General features: G+C 37.6%; 1 protein-coding gene across 9 annotated transcripts in view; it reads left to right on the top strand.

Annotated features, from left to right (window-relative positions):
- Positions 1-18,097, top strand: part of Mast4 (microtubule associated serine/threonine kinase family member 4) — a 565,691-nt gene that overhangs the window by 275,805 nt on the left and 271,789 nt on the right. The window lies entirely within an intron of this gene.

An 18,097-nucleotide genomic window follows, 5' to 3' on the forward strand; every position in this document is an offset into this window, starting at 1 on the left:
TGTAGCATTTGCTAGTTTCCATGGTGTTTGCATTCCCACCATGGCTGGTTGCAAATATGTGTGTCATCATTAATCTCATAGCTAGGGAGAGATGCCCAATAGAGCCCTACTATATAATTACTTATGTTAATAGTTTGTCTATCATTAGATAGAATTGATGTAAACTCTAGTACAATATGACAAAGAATTAGGAAGTGGGGTTGGGGATGTTGTTCAGTTCAATTTATCTGGCAAGCATAATAAGGTCCTGAGGTTCAGTCCCCAGCACCACTAGGGAGGAAAAATTAGAAAGAAGATCAATTTTGAGTATCCTTTACCCTTTTTGTCAGTATAATGTATTTATTTGTAAATTTAGATGTTTTAAGCTTATCATGAGTATCTTTAACAATTGGTTTGTAAAATTTCTGAAAGTTCACTGAGGCGGTGTGCGTCAGCCGCAGTGCTATGATTATTACATGTAGGCTGAGATATTTTTAAGGCCACTCTGGTCATGCCCAACTGTCTTTGACAGACAGCAACAGCTGCAAAGGGTGGCTGAGGTTTTGGGTGAGGAAGTGCTAAACCCAAACAGGTCAGGTAGTCTCATGACCTTTTCCTGTTCATGGAAAAGATAAGAATGTCTCTAAAATGATTTTTCGTTTTCAGTTAAATATCATTAATTTCAGCAACAAAAGCCTATTTTTAACATCCACCATATGACTAGCAAGCTACAGAGTTTGACATCATCAATGAAAACCCATTTGAGTTTGCCAGTTAGCAAAATCTCAGTTGTTGACTTACAGGCAGGGACCTCTGATATCATGCTACTTGACCACCCTGAGTGAGTAAAATCTGGTTAGGGATGCTGACTGTGCATAGGTATAATTTTAGCCCATCAAAAATACTATATTGCATATGCTAAAGTATTTAAAAATAGACTTCAGATGTCATAGCCCTTTGATGCTATTAAATCCCTTGGATGTCCCTTCCCTCCTGAGCCCCAGACAACTCAGGAAACTTGTGATGAAGTCATACGAGTTTTGTTAACATGTGAGGGGGGAAAGTAAACTAGCTTGATTGAGTCTGATGGTTTTATCATCTAAGATGTGAATTTTGCTGATGCAGAGGACAGCTCAGTAGAGCAGGCCCCCTTCATTTGTTAACAAATGAAGTCCTGAAGTCTCCTGTGAATTGAGGGCATCCACTGGTAGACAAAGCATGTACCTCTTGCTCCATGATCGTTTAAGGACGCAGCTCACCTGGTGTTTTGCCCCCCGCCCCCCTTTTTTTTGTCCCATATTCATTTCATTCTGTTTTGGTATTTTTTCAAAAATGCCATGCAATGTGTTATAAAGTAAACTGTCAGTTAGCTAATTTTCTTCTAGTGGTGGGGAGAGGCTTTAATGTTGTTCTCTTTTGAGTGAGACTCATGGCTTCTTTTTCAAACTTTCAAGGAACTCATTAACCTGCTATGAAGAATCTATCTGATGCCTTAATGTGCTGTGTGAATTGGTTCAGCCATAGTACCAAATAGGTTTAAAAGGTCAGATCCTTTCCTTTCCAAAATGCTAGAAATTTGAGGAGTGCCTAAAAATCTTTCCTAATATTAACGAGCGATGGGAGAAGCTGCTGTTTGCTGTGCCAGATGCATTACTAGGCTAATAAATGGCAAATGGAAATGTGCATCTGTGTAGCCAGTGACCTTTTATTATAAGCACACTTGGCTTAAATCAGCACCGTATCATTTTCAACTCAATAACCTGAGTTGTAGTAAAGAATTCTTATAAATTATAGGTTTCCATGTTCTGAGGGTCAGTAACAGTTTATGGTAAACCAGCTGCCAAGCCTTTTGAGAACATGGATTTTATTGTGAGTCTGCATTGTTCAGTCTGGGAAGCAGTATGGTCAGATGGTAACATTTAGCTTCCCAATTACCATGGGGTGTGGTGCAGAGAATACACTGGACTAGGTTGTACATTGAACTTTGTTGTAAACCAGCTCTGTGGCCTTGGCTAGTCACCTGAACCCCCATTACTCTCTGTTTTGTCATTGGCAAAAACAGGAATATGTGATATGTTCTCAACCAACTTGCGGAATTGTTTTTCTCTTTTACGAACACTGTTGAAAACTAGATATTCTACCATTTAGTCTAAGATTTTTGAATGGCATTTCTCAGTCCTAAAATCCCTCTATGAACAGCATTATTCTTCAATACTTGCAGAGCCTCGCTATCTTCCACCAGTGTCTTCAATGGAAATTAATTTTCAAAACAGAAATGATTTTAAAAGTGGGGGGAGGTATGGGTGCCCATAATAAGGGGCTCACTTTCTGCTCAAGGTGTTGGCTATTTTTTTTTTTTTTTGGTCTGAATTTTTGCTTTGCTTCTGAAAGGCTTTTGTGCTTTAGTGTGTGGGAAAACAAGCTTTGAAATCTGTTTTATTTGAATAATAGTAAAGAGTGAGGGGGGGAGATCAAAGATAAGCAGTGCACCTCTGATTGGCTAAGCTCATCCACTGGGAATGTCTAAAGTGTCTTTCACTTTGAGAATATACTCACCTGTCTGTCCCCCAGTAGGAATGCTGTTAACACAGCAAATGAACAAAGAATGAAGCAAAACGGGCAGTAGGAATCATAGTTCAAAGACCACAGAGCTGTTATTTGTGGAGCTGGTAAAGGCCTCTGTTAAATAAAAATCAATTTGGTACAGGAGCATCGGGGACACGATCTGGTAGACAGAAGAGAACACGGGAGGGTGCAGAGGATTAGTTTTCAAATCTCCTGGCATTTCAGCACAAAAGGATGATGAAGATTTATTCCCCACGAGCTGTCATTTTACCTTGGAAGCTTTGCTGATCCAGAATAAATAGGTTCATAAAGATTGTATTGAAAATTTTGAGCGTGTGAGTGCAAATAGCGGCAGGCGTAGCATCTAATAAATTTCAAAACCAGGAAGTGTTGTAACATTCTATTCTTTAAATAAACAAACCAAACCACCCCAATACACAGCTAATTCATACAAAAACCTGCATGTCCGTCTAAGATCCACATGGTTTCGGTCTGCTGTAGGGCTTTAAAATCCTTTATACTAATTCTCAGCAATTTCTCTCCTTTAATCTAATGAGAATGAGGTTTATAAAACTTGGGCTCCCCTGCTGGGAAAATCAGCCCAGAGCTATCTCAGAGCAGATGGTCTTCTTACTACTATAAACCTTTTAGGATTGATCCTTTTTTTTTTTTTTTTCATTTTTACCTATCTGAACAGTAAATATCTTTGAGACCTCAGAAACCCACTGTTCAGACTGAGGAAGGAGCTGCCTGGACCAGAGTTCATAGTTGCATAGATGCTGTAAAATAAAAACAGTGGAAAAACATGGAATTTTCAGTCTGTTATATCAGAAGAAAATAGATTGATTTTTTTTTTTAAAGCACTGAGAGTATAGACTTCAAATTATCTACATTTTGGGGTCTTATTATGCATAGAGTTTCTAGATGGTAATTAGCGCCTTCTTAGTCCCAGGAATTTCAAGTGTTAAAGAATAATTTCTTCTTTTTTGGAGGATGCAATGCTTGTTACTATATTTAAGAACATAAAAAGATGGGGAAGGGACTGGAAGACTGGTTGCCATAATTATTCTGGGCAGTATTTTAGTCACATAAAATGTTGCACTGTGTAAACTTTTTTATAAAGACCTTTAGGGAATCTCAAATTTCTAATAAAAATCTTTGAGATACCTTATAGTTTTGTTGTTTTGACACCAGTTATCTACAAGTTATCTTTGGTCCTTACTAAAATGAGCATGGATCTCATTTCTAAAACTTATTAGTTATGACCTTAAACACTTTGATAGAGCCTCAGTTTTCTCACCACAAAATGAGGACCAAAATAATATGATTCTTATCAGATTGGTTTGAAGATTCCGTGACATATGCATGAAATATTTTGTCACATGGTCAGGCACTTCATCAATCCCCAAGCTGTAAATTATGAATGCTATTATCATAGTTAATAGGTCATCATTATTTAACTTTTCTGGAAGTTTCCTCTCTTTTGTAAAAAGAAGTTAGCATCAATTGGTTTTTGAGATAGAAAATCTTCATTGTTAAAAGTCTGTAGTTCTAACTATTTTTGGATGCCTGCTATATTCTCAGCAGTGTGTTAGGCATGAAGAATTATAACTTGTAGGATGTGATTCTTTCCTTCAAGAATGTGATTTCATTGGCAAAGAAATAAAGCAGAGACAGTAATAAACTGCATGGTAAACAGTATCAGCGTTGTGTTGATTTTAAGTGGAGGGAGATCTGTGGTGGTTTTTCATCTGCACCTTAAAGGAAGGTTAGGACTTTCTAAACAGCACGTGTATGGGCAGGCATATTACAAAAGTATCGCAAGTTGTCATGGGCTGGACCAGATTGAAGGATATATATGACAGGTCAGCATGAAGGCTCTTGTCATTGTCCGCCTCTGAGATCACACAGAATTCTTTTCAAATTGGATACAACAACTGAAGCCAAGGGAAGGTCTCTCTCTTCATCAGTGCAATGAAAGAATAATAACACCCCCTTCCTCATTAGGAGCATTTTTATGAATGTGTGGTCTGGGGCAGACATTCTGTAGAGTAAGCAGGCTGCTTTGGGGAATGAACTGGCAACACTTGTTAGATTCCAGATTGCCCTTGACCCAGGGATCACGGTCCTAAAGAAGTTGCGTCTGTGTGAGGACATGCATACAGATACCTCTTGCAGCAGTGTTGCTTGCTGCAAAGGTGGAAGCACAGACAATAGCAGTAGACAGCTGAAAGGATGACTGGGAGAATAGGGTGATGCTGTGGAGTAACAGTGATTAGAAGCAGCAGCCCACAGGGTGGAACACACAGTCATGTGGATAGAGCCTAAAACACATTACTGTGTGGAATAAGCTTATAATCAATTCTGTAGCACCCTACTTTTAGTGTCAATTAAAAACAGATGCACACTGCACTGTATACAGTCATTTTACAGGAGCACATATGAAGGGCAGAATGTACATGAGATGGTGGGAAAATTGCTTGGAGGCTGGAGGCAAGGGCATGGGACTGAACAGTAGCCCACTGGAACTTGATCATGCTTTGGAGGGAGGTGTAGGATTCCCCTCACCCTCTTTTCAACATTCTCTTAGATCTCTCCAGGAGAATATAGACAAACATTATGACATAAGGGAAGGGATCACCTGTGAGAGAGGTGATGCTCCCAGGACTAATGGGATTGCCAACACCTAAGCAACGCTGGCCTGTGCCAATGTGGTTCCAGGAGCTTCACACACAATTTCCCTTCACACTCATCGTAACCTTAGAATGTCCAGTGCCATTATTATGGAGCTGGGGCCTATCCAGAAATTGAGGTAGCGTGAAGACCCCTTCTTCAAACTCCAATTCTTCCAATCAAGTCAAAAAGATTTCAGACATGTTGCTCAGAGTAACAGGTATGAGTTTATTGACGGGATAGGAAAATGGGAAGGGGACACTCTCAAGGGAAAGAGTAGGTCGTCTCAGAGAGGAAATGGATAGAGTGCCTCTCCTGCACTTCCGTTTTATTGAGGATCCCAGAGAAGTTTCCAGAGAGTCCCTCTTGACTATTGACTGACAGCAAGTTGACATCAGACTTTCAAGTCCCCACTGCCATGGCAACTCTAGATCCACTGGGCCCATGCTGACTGGCTCTAATTGATTCTTAACTGTACATTCTTATATATTTTATGGATAAGAGGGACTATCCTTATTTCCAGGAGTTTCAGTATCTGGTCACAAAAGTCTCCTGTATTTTCCCCCCTTGACATTATTTTGGGCCTGCATTTCTCCTGCAGTTAATAGGTAGTTTGCTGAAGAATGTGACATATCCTATCCATTGAGGTCAGGCAGGGCTGCAGATAAATTGCTTCTTGGAAAAGAAACCGTGTGGGGGGTCAGCACAGTGGGCCCATTTTATAAGATGATTCTCTTAACCTCATGTTCCCACCATTCACATCTATCTGTCCTCAAACACCTTCACTGCCATTTTGCTGAGGAGGAAACAGAAGCACAGTGGCGTTGAATATTTGCACAAGATCACGCAGCTAGTCAAAGGGAGCCAGGATTCAAATGTAGTTCATCCCTATTCTTAATCTCACACCTGGCAGTGATGGACACAGCTACCATTGTGGCGGGAGAAGCTAATACTTTCTACAGATGGTACCATTGGCACAGGCCTGGCAGTTGCAGCTACTTCCTTTTTATGGATTCAGACTAGTTTTGTTTTCCAGAAGAGGATTCATGTGTACAAAACTAGCTATTGAAAAGTAGTATAGTTTCAAAGAATATGGCCTGCTGAATTTCCAGAAACTGAACAATCCCATAATAGCAGCACCCAGATCAAGAAACAGGTACCCCTGACAAACAAAGGAAGAAGAAAAAAACCTTCTGTCAGTTTTACTGTGCACTAAATGAGGCGCTGGGAAAGCAGCATCATGAAACATAAGATTTTAAAAGTGAAACAGTAGAAATGTAAACCATTCTGAAATTGCTGTGGGTATCGGTCATTAAAAAAAAAAAAACAACAACAACTTTAATTTTCATTGATTTTACCTCATTTGCTTCTGACTGGCTGAGGGGTAAAGAGAACTAATGAAAAAAAGAGAATTCTCACAGTGAATTTTATGGCCACCTCCCCATATCCAAGGATAAAAGTTTGAGCTATAAGTTTTCATTAGACAAAAACCAACAAACAGACCAATAAATACCTACCATGATTTGGATATTAACAAAAAGGTTACGTTGCTCTGATAGGTGATATTTTCCTCTTTTCTCTACTCGTTCTTTAACTTTGTGGGACCCCTGACTTCAATTTCAACTCCTATGGGCCATGTTTGCCATTTTATAGGACAAGACTGTCACAGTGTGGATCACACCAAAAGCAGAGTGTTTTCCCACATTCTAAGTGATCAGTTCTCTCCATCTCCAAAAGAATATCATGATGCATGTTGAATGCTAACTTACACTGTCTTCTTCTACCTTCCTAGCAGACTTTGTGCACAATGATTCACTACCTTTGGTCAGGACAGAGCTGTGAAGTTCAGAAACGCCCACAAGGTCACAGAGGTAGTGAGCCTGAGGCCAGGATCAGACAGTTTAGCCATCATGCCTGTTCTGTGCCACTGCCATCTGGAGGGTTAGGTAGTGTCCCAGGCATGTCTTCTATGGGGCTGAAAAGAAAGGCAATCGCTTTTATTTTTACTGTTTTGCCTCAAGTAGTGCTAATGCTCTTTTTACCTCAAGTGCCAGAGAAATCCTTAGATGCAGATACTACTCTCCTGCCACCTGACTCCATGCTGCCTAAGCAAGTGCTACAGAACTCTCTGAAAGTGTTTAGGCCCCAGAGGTCTATGCCTGTCTATTCCCGTCTATGAGATTTTGTCTCCACTGGCTTTAACAGAAATACTAGACCCTTAAGAAGTCCATAGAAAAATGGACAAAGGGCACAAATAGACAATTCAAAGCAAAGCAAATACAAATAAATGACTTTTATGCATAGGAAATGGTTCTCAACTAGCCTTATAAGGGAAGTGCAAATAAAAACTGATGTGAGGTCTAGGGCTGTAGCTCAGTGGCGGAGGGATTGCCTAGCATTCGTGAGGCACTGGGTTCGATCCTCACCACCACATAAAAATTAACAAATGCAATAAAATCATTCTGTCTTATCTACAACTACAAAAAAATAAAAATGAAAATAAACCATTGTGACATGTTTCTTCACCTATCAGATCAGCAAAAATCTAAAAGTGTGATAACACTTTCTGGAGAAATTGCTTTTTTTTTTCCTTACTAAAATTACTGATAGGAATGTAAGTACGACCTGTGGAGAGGGAAAATTGGCAATATTAATCAAAAGAAAATATATATGGACATTTCAAACCACCAGTCTCTTCTTAGGTAGTATAACTATTAGCTATACCAGCATACATGTGAAGTGAATCCTGGAAAATCATATTTATTATAGCATAAATTTTAATAGCAAAAAGATTAGAACTAGCCCAAACATCTTTTAACAGTCAACTGGGTAAACAAATTGTACTTCACCCATGCTGTGGAATAACATGCAGCTATATAAAAGGATGACTCTGTTTTATATGGAAGCATCTCCTCATCAAAGGGAAAAATAAAGACTACCTAATGGACTTAATATATTTTCTTTTCTATAATAATAGTAGGAGAATTAGAACGTATACTTATATTGGCATAGGTAGTCAAATACTGCACATTTGCCATAAATTCTGCACAAGTACACACAAAACTAAAAATAATCATTCTCTCTGGGATAGGAGTATAGGAACTGATAGAAAACAGGGGTAGAAGGGATTTAAAAAAAACAAAATCCCTCTTCAATACTGTATGAATTTTGAGCCATGTTAATATATTGCCCAATTTTTAAATTTTTAAAATAAATTTTATTGTGTATAGTTAAGGTATATAACATGATGTTATGATGCATATATTTGTGTGTGTGTAAACAGTAAAATTACTACTATAAAGAAATATATCCATCATCTTACATTAAATTTTTTTTTTGTACTGGGGATTGAACTCAGGGGTACTATTCAACCACTGAGCCACATCTCCAGCCCTATTGTGTATTTTATTTAGAGACAGGGTCTCACTGAGTTGTTTAGCGCCTTACCATTGCTGATGCTGGTTTTGAACTCACAATCTTCCTGTCTCAGCCTCCAGAACCACTGGGATTATAGGCGTGTGACATTGCACCCAGCATAAAATTTTTTTAAATTTTTTTTATTAGTTACACATGACAGTATAATGATCTTGACAATTCAGACATTTGAATCAAATGGCATATAATTTCTCATTTTTCTGATTGTACAGGATGCAGAATCACATTGGTCATACAACAATAAGAAATTTATCACTCTTTGACCTGGAGTTTCTTCCTTTTTATTCTCGGCCATTTTCTAAACCTCAATAGCAATCTGGCCATTTCTGACTTCTATTGAGTTCTAATGAAATGCCTAACTTTCCCTTAACAATGGACTGTTTGACCATGTTCACCATCAATGCAAAAAAAAAAAAAAAAAAAAAATAGGCAGGATATTCTAGGAAAACAAAGAGAAGTAAAAGACCATCCAGCTTACCCCATTTCTTTTAGCCTAGCATTTCTCAGACCCATCCAAGAGATTTTTATTTTATTTATTTATTTAGTTACCAGGGATTGAGCCCAGAGGGGCTTAACCACTGAGACACATCCCCATCCCTTTTTGTATTTTATTTAGAGACAGGGTCTCACTGAATTTCTTAGGGCCTCATTAGATAGTGAGGCTGGCTCTGAATTCATGCCTTAGCCTCCCTAGATGCTGGGATTACAGGCATGTTCCACCTTGCCCAGCTCCCATCCAAGTGATTTTGGAGAAAGTGACTTCCACTTATTTTCTGTGATGCTGTCTATATAGCATGATATAAACTCAGTATTAAAGCACTCGAAAATGTCAGTATAAAAAATATTTTTGAAATTCAATTCCAGTAATATAACAGCATTTGTTTTGTGGCCAGACCCTTTGCCAAGGGATTTAGTAGTTAGACTTGAAGGAAAGTATATCCAGCTATCCAGCTGTCTTTTGAAGAAACACTTTCTCTAATCCTCAAAACAAAAAAACAAAACTCTTTTGAGGGGCTGGGGGTATAGCTCAGTGGTAGAGCAGTTGCCCAGCATGCACAGATCCCTGGGTTTTAGCCCCCCGCCGCAAACCAAACCCAACCAAAGAAACTCTATTTAAGAAACTCTATTTACTGAAAGTGCAGATATTTTGACATTATCCCAAAGATCTTAAAAACTTTTTTTCACTAATAATTTTTGTACACAAAGTACAAATATCAGTGAGCTTTCACAAAGTGACCCTACCCACGTAGCCAGCACCAGATCAAAAAACAGTATTACCCGCAGCCCATAAGACCTTTTGTACTATCTTTGTGGCAATCTGAAGAATGCTTTGAATTTCTGTTGATTTTGTTTTCAGAGTCGTATATTTTTCATGATGTTGCTTGTGGATGATGATGATGCTGTTACAGAGGAAGAATAAGTTTCATGGCCATCACAGTTGACAAGACTATATTATATATTTCATCTAGAAAAAAGGAGTCCAGAGGCTGCCAACACACACAAAAATGATATTTAAGGATGATGATTAGCCTGAGATGATCATTACACACTATAAAAATGTGTTTGATTATCACATTGTACCCTTTAAAAATACATGCAATTAAAAAAAAAAAATTCCACCAATAGTTTTTGGTGATTATCTAGTAAAATGCCAATTGCTTCTGTTTTCTTTTATTTTTAAGAAAAGTGTGGGATGGGGTTTCAAAATACAGGTAAAATCATGAGCAAGTGCAAATACTACAATCACTATGGTTTTTAGTATTTTAATTACTGAAATTTCAATTTTAAGTGTACTTGAAAGTTTTGATCAAAAATATCAGGGAGGAACAATTTCTCATTTTGGCCTGTTTCTCTTTCCTAACTTAGGAATGCAGTTCTCTTTCTCTTTTTTCTCAGGTGTTCTTCCATCCAAGTACCAACCAGGCCCAGTACTGCTTGGCCTTGAATAACAGATGAGACTGGACACATTTAATATATTATGGCTGTAGATTGTCCTTTTTTTTTTAAGCTTTGCAGATCTGGTGTGCATTGATAAATTCTTAAAACCCAACACCTCTTGTCTACAGGGGAAATTTTTCCCCCCAGTACTTTAAAACACTAGTGAATTATGTTTGTTGACTTTTCTCAGAGTCATTATAGTTGTTCTAGCCAAAGACTTATATAACAGGAAGTTTGCCAAGATGGAATTAGCAATTTATTTGGAGAAAGGGTATAGGAAATAGTTTTAATTTAGAGGTGAAATGATCACAGGATAGATCAAGTCTAAGTTACCTAATTTGATTTCTGGGTTTATTAAAAACTACCAAAATCATCCCTTTGCCTTCAAGGACTTCTGTATCCTGTGTGTCCCTGTGTTCATCCATCACCCCTGGTCAAAAAGAAAAGCAAATCAAAACATGACCAGCAACTCTAAAAAAATAACCTAGACATTTCATCAGGCAAGTCCAGTCAAGTCTTATCTTGCTTCTGGGAAGGAGTTTGTTGCCTAGCAATGTTTGAGGAGCAACCAAAGCTCTCAGATCCACATACTTGCCCAAGCTCAGAGGTCAGCAGTGCTGCTTTTTATAACTTGTTTCAATCTCTTTATAACTCCATTGCCTGTTTGAACATTTTTTCAAGTCTCTCTCTCTCTCTGCAACCCCACCCCCTGTGTGTGTGTGTGTGTGTGTGTGTGTGTGTGTGTGTCCCTTCCCATTACCTCATAAGCATTACTTACTTCCTTCCTGGAAGGGATTTGACTATCATGTGCCCAAGTATAGTTTTCTTTGTATGCATTCAGTTCACTGAGTCTCTTGGGTATGTGGATTGATGATTTTCACCAAGTTTTGGAAAATCCTTGGCCATCTTCTATTCAAATACAGCTTCTACCCCATTTTGTCTCCTTTCCTCCCAGGATGACATATGTATCTCTGTTCAGCAGTTTGATACTGTCCCACAGATCTTAAACACTGGTGTTTTTGTTTTGCTTTTTATTTTCTTTTCCCCTGGGTGATTCATTGTGGATAATTTATGTTGAAGTTAAACTCTGCTGATCCTTTCCTGTTTTCCTCTGCCGGACAGTCAGCCCATTTCATTCTGCTGTATTTTTCAGTCTAATTTTTCCCTTTTTTGTTCCTTCTTATAGTTATACTTCTTCATCAGAATTATTCATGTCTTCATTCCTGTTGACCTGCATTTGCCACTGTGTCCTTTAGCATAGTTAATTTTTGATCTTTGATAACACCAGGATCTTGGCTATCTCTTTATCTGTTTGTATTGCGTGTTTCTTTGATTGACTCTGGGTCCCAACAATACCCAGTCCCAGCTCAGGCAGACAGCAGAATGACTCAGCATCTCTACGCAAAGGCTATGATAAGGAAGAAGCTTACCTTTTACTGGAAGTAAATATTATTTGTCTTAGTTTATTCTTTTCTTTTATTCAAGTGTTAAGTGCCCACTTGAAAAATTATAAGAACCCACCTTCTATTTCTGAGACTTCCTCTTCCACTCAGGATGGACCCTATCGCAAGGGACCATTGATCTTACCCTAACAATCAAAACAGATTGGGTAAGCTACGAAATCAGAGTTTAAAAGAAAACTGTCAACAATGCCAAGGGTATAAATAAAAAAATAAAATAAAATAAAAAGTAATAAGCTCTTGCAAAGAAGAAAAAGATCCATGCCAGCTGTCAATCTAAGTAAGTGGAGCAGCAAGAGAAGGAGGGATCTGCCATAGATGGGGTGAGAAGGACCAGCCAAACTTACAACATGTTTCATTTCCTCATTCATATTGTTTTGAGAAATAGTTTCTTGTGATTATCTGCATACTTAATAGAAGACTAAGAAGTAGGAAATTTTCCAGTAGAGAAAAGGGAACAAAAATGTCTTGGCCCTTGATAAATAGAGCATAGTTGTGTTATTCTGTCATTATGTTGTTTACTAGGTTTATCTTTCACATGAACTATAGGGCTATGGTATGGTGGTCATGTATTTTTATGCCTTGTGTTTATTTTTTTAGAGATTTCATCACTGTAGTGCACAATGCATTTGTTTCTGTAGCTCTTGTGTTTGGTATTCTTTTAGATTTGTTGTTGCAATCTTGTGAGATGCACAAGGGGACTCTTATTGAGTGACAGCAAAGGCCACCTACCTCTTTCATCATAGTGCAATTCAAGACTGTGAATTCAAAGTTACTCAGTATAATAAACTGGTGTATTGTATGGCAATGATCACTTATTTTTCTTGTGGTGATCCTAGCATTTTAGTAAAAACAGGACTGAGTTAAACCTACTTTCTCAAAGTATGTTCTGTATATGTGTCTGAGCAGTGCTTTTCCCCAAAATGTTTTATGGCCCCATTGATTTTGAGAACATTACAGATTACACTTTTGCTCTTAACAGATACAATGCTGAGATTATAAACATTTTGAGATCTCACAGTAAGTCAGTTCTCTGAGCTATATGAATTTTTTTCTTAAGCATACCTGAACACAGAACCTTTTGCCAAGGAACTTTAAGTTCTTGTCGAGTAATACCTATTAACAAAGTTCTAAGGCACTTTGGGGAAATACTGAGGTAAATGGATCCTGTTGCTCTTTATTATAAGAACTATGCAAAATTTGTATTGGGCTGTCATTCTGTCCCTGGAAATGCCTTTCCCACTGCTTTCTAATAAGGAACTAGGAAACTTTCAGTGGGGGGAAGAAAGAGATTCAACCCAGAAGCCTTTACATTATGGCTCAGGGTTTCCTACACGCTCTTTATTGTAGGAGTATACCATTCTCAGCTGCCTAACTTGTCCAAGGACTGTCCTAGTTTGCCAGTCCAGGAAAATAAGCTGGGTCAGCTGTCATATCCCCCAAATGAAAAAAGACAGCTAGCCTCCTAGATGGCAATTGGAAGGAAAGGTCAATCAATACATTACCTTTCTCTCCTTGAGTTCCTTGGCCACCGGGTGAGTAGTGCCTTCTCACTAGCAGTGGTAATCTCTTCTGCTAAATTTTATTTTAACCTTGCAAATAGGTTAAAGGAAGGGCACGCTTAATAACGTCTTCTCTCATACACCTCTAAGCTTGTTATTTGGGCTGGATCTTGCATCACTTTCCCTTTAGCTTAAGCCCTACAGTCCTGCACAATCCTGATCAGATGGTATGTTCTGCAAGAAGCTGGCTTTATTTATTGTGGGAATTTCTCCTAGAGCTCTGTCATGCTCTTGCGCAGACAGAATGCAAACATTTTTGTGATTTTTGACAGTAGCTGGATCTGTGTGGAATAGGGGGTTTTCAAAACATTTCTCAGTCAATATGTTTACTCTACTTCGCCAGGCATGCAGTGATATGGTGCATCACCAATACTTGAAATAGACTGCAACAGGAGGTCAGAATGGAGCATAGATCTTCTAACACAGCATGTTAGATGAAATGATTTTGTGTACTTTGAAGTGGAAAATTCAATCAGAATTTTCCACACTTTTTAGTTAAAGCAACACTGTTATTTATTGATGAAAGGTGGACAGAGAAAAATAACAGAATGCAAACAGAGTGGGTAAGAAATCTAGCATATTGTTCCTGGTCATAGCAAGAAATACTTTGTCTCTTATGCTTGAATGAAAGCTACTTGAGATGAAAAGGATCTGCTTAAAATACACAGCTATAGAATATGTGGAACATAGGACAATGTGTTTAGCATGTGTATGGATCAAAATGCAATCGGACTTTTTTTCAACATTTATTTTTTTAATTGTAGGTGGACACAATACCTTTATTTTATTTTTATGTGGTGCTGAGGATTGAACCTAGTGCCTCACACATGCTAGGCGAGTGTTCTACCTCTGAGCCCCAACCCCAGCCCGCAATCTAGCTTTTTAAAAAGTTTGTTTTTCATTAAGAGGTGGACTTCATGCTTGATAAACAACAATTGCAATTGCTTAGGTAATCCATATTGGCTTAATTTTAAAGTCGCAGAACTCAAATTGGAAAGCACCTGGGTGTATCATGAATACAGGAATAGAAGAGAGTCTCTAAGCTCTCATTGAAGTAGGCTTAGAATATTTAAATTTATTACTCATTTTTATCTGCCCTTTGATGCGCTGAAGAGATATCCGCATAACTACTTATTATGTAGTTGAATAGTTTATGCTTTCAAATTGCAAAACCTTAGGGTTTCAATGTCAGATTTGTATATGTGTATTTAAGATAGAATAATAACCTAATATTAGAGTGCTTGATGTGTGCGGTTACTTTTCTGGCTTTACATGTATTATTTTGCTTAATCCTCACAACAACACTATGAGCTCTGATAATCTTCAATTTCCAAGAAGGGAAGAAAGCCACAGAGAGGGCAAGTAAATTGCCCAAAGCCATATGCAAAATGAGGCTTCACTCCCTATGGCTTACAGGTGCCATTCTTCTGAGCCATCCTTCCTATCCACCTCTCTGAGATTCTGCACCTCAGTGTATTTCTGCTGGAGGTCCTAAGGATAGATGGGTTAGCAACTTAATTCAATTAGCATATAAGATTTAACATATAGGACTTGAATATTTAGAATTTTTCTTTTTAAGAGACAGTTTTTCAATAGTCTATTTTATTCTAGCTATAGTTTTTATTTTCTCATTGATAAACAATTTAACTCAGTATAATTCAGTTTTCTTTTTTTGTAGCCTTACAAGTTACAGAACCGTTTAAAAGCATGACTACAAATTCATCAACTTGTCTAAATAAGGTGGCTTTGAATGATAGTTTAGGCTGCCTGAAACTTTGGATTGTTAGGAGTTCTCTTGTTCTAATGTTGATTCACCCCTTTGTTTATACTATTTTGTCTTCTGTTTTTATCATTCTTTTGTGTGCTTTTACTTTTATTCTATAGAAATTGAGTCCAAAAATCAACTATCAATTTCAGATTTATAAGGTAATCCAGTGGAATTCATTGTAAAAATACATCCCTTCTGTGTAATTCAGGAAAGCACGTGAGTCCAATATGATTCTAGTATATTTTTTATTTTTCCAAGGAAGAACCCAATTAGTATAATAGAAACCAAAGTGAAAACAACCACCCAAGCCCATCCCTCAACTGCAGATGGCTGCATTCACATGTGATAAGGGAAGGGGTTTCCTGCTTGGGAATCACTTTATATTATTGTTAACAAAAATCAGAGCCCACCTTGTAAAATTTTTCTTAGGTCTCATATTTAAATGTCTACCCCAGTTGTACTCTTTGTGATCCATAGAAATCACGAGGGATCATTTTGACTTTGAAGGAAGGATTCTGTTTTTGCAATGAGAACAATATTCAGTCTCTGAGTAGAAGCAATTAAAACCCCAAAGCCTTTTATTGCTTTTGATGCTTTCAAAGAAAAAAAAAAAAAGGCAAAAACCTCCCTGCACTGAAATATTTTCTGCTAATTAACTGTCACAAATGTGATGCCATTAAGCTTAGAGTCTCTTTGGTTTACTTCAAAGTCATTAACACACAGTATGCAGTCCTTCCAAATATATTTTGGAAAAAGGAAACAAATTGACAGATCTGTAATCATTGTTTCCAAGGCTATTGTTCTTCATAGAACCTATGCTTAATTTAATGAGCATTTTGTTGTCAACTAATTTAAGGAGCATTTAGTCATCAATATTTAGTGCTTTTCTTTGGGTAACAAGCACCAGCCCTCATGGTTCCAAGGTTGTTGTAGTATGCATTTGAATACCAATTTGAATACCCCTTTTTCCTTTTGCAAATCCAAAACTGACTTGCCAAGTTCAGGGCTAAGGACTTTTGGAGAGTATCACTTAGGAATGTATTTAGCTGCAAGTGACAGAAAACTCAACTAATGGCAGCTTTAACATTTGGAATTTATAATAAATTTTATATTTAAAATAAAAATGTTTTTTTGGCTGAGGGTTGGTGCACTATCACAATGGAGTCTTCAAGGACCTAGGCTACTTTTGTCTTTGCTCTGCTCTCAAATGTAATGCCACTGATGTTAGGCCTGTCATGATGTCACTTTTCCAAGACTCAGTTTCCCTGCCTGAAAAAATGGTGGTGATCCTGCCTATAACTGCAGCATAGGGGCAAGGCTTCCAAGATATCCTGTGTGAGAAAGTGTGTCGCATAGTGTCTGGCAGTTTCTAAAACAAAGTTGAGTTTTATCAGGGCAGGGGTATCCATGGTAGCACCAGTTTTCCTAATGGTGTTGGAGTGAAAAGCGTAAAGTGGGAGATAAAGGGTCCAACTTCAGACCATATTCTTCAATCTTGAAGTTCCCAGCTCCAGAATACTTTCAGCTGATGTTACTTAAAACAGCATATTGGAGAGCAAAATACTTTTAAAAATGTCAGATGCTGTACCTGTTAACAGATAGAATCTATTAGTTACTAAATGAAATATATCCTCTACAAGCCAATTGTTTATTTCATTCTGTGATCTCTTTACAATAAATTTCAACACTATTAGAGGCTTAAGTTCACATTATTGATTATTTGAATATGTGTGCCATTAATCTTCCATTGCTCTCATCTATTTTATATGTACATTTTAAGTGTCGTCTTTTGCATTTAGATAGAGAGAAATGGCCAGAAGAAAGTTGACTTGTGGGGATTAGCTTCATATAACACTTCAAAAGCTCCCTTGAGCTGATTTGCCAGTAAATTTCTACACTAAAATAGGCTTTCAGAATAGTGACCGATAGATAAACTACGAGGTGTCCTTAGTAAATAAAAATGATTAATCTCAGCAGAGTAAATTCACTATCCCTGGTCACATAGTCTCATCCAATTCTGTTTCCTGGTTCTATAAAAAAAAAAACAAACCCTTTTTCTTTCTGTATTAAAGTTGTCTGTAATTTTAATGGAACTTTTGAATTATTATCTGATTTTTAAAAAATGGTTCATAAAAGGATATTGTTTCTTTAAATTAGTGACAGTTGAAATGTTGTTTTTAGGCAAACTGCCCTTATTTGATGGGGCTTAGAAAGCATAGTCAAGAACTCATCTTAAATCTCTGTTAAGATATGCCTTTTAAGAATGATCACAACTTGTAAATGATTGTGCATTTGACAGTGATTTCGGTGTGGCAAATGCAAGGGAACCAAAAGGTAAAAATGAAGCCCCCTTTAAGCAGGGTTATTTCTAATTGTTTAGTTTTTATTCCCTGTCATTGATACTTCTTTCCCAGGGCATTTTCCTCATAATGAGAAGACTCTAAAATCAAATAAGGCTTCTGAACACTGAAGATGTTTGCTGCTCTTCTGTTGAAGAATCGTATAGATTTATAGTGATTCTAAAAGGTGTCTCATATCCACTATATTAACTAGCTTTTTAGACGCTTATGAACATTGTAGCTTTTATTGATTCTAGGGAATTGGACCCAACAATAAGCAATAAAAGTCGATGGTAACTTTCTTCCCATATAGGGGTGTGCAGATCAATATTTTGAATTTACTTTAATTTGCTGGTAATGGATGGAAGAACTGAAAGA

Source organism: Marmota monax, unplaced genomic scaffold (assembly GCF_021218885.2).
Source record: "Marmota monax isolate L192 unplaced genomic scaffold, Marmota_monax_Labrador192_F-V1.1 WCK01_AAM20220418_F8-fsc00130, whole genome shotgun sequence".
In the NCBI taxonomy this organism is placed as follows: Eukaryota; Metazoa; Chordata; class Mammalia; order Rodentia; family Sciuridae; genus Marmota; species Marmota monax.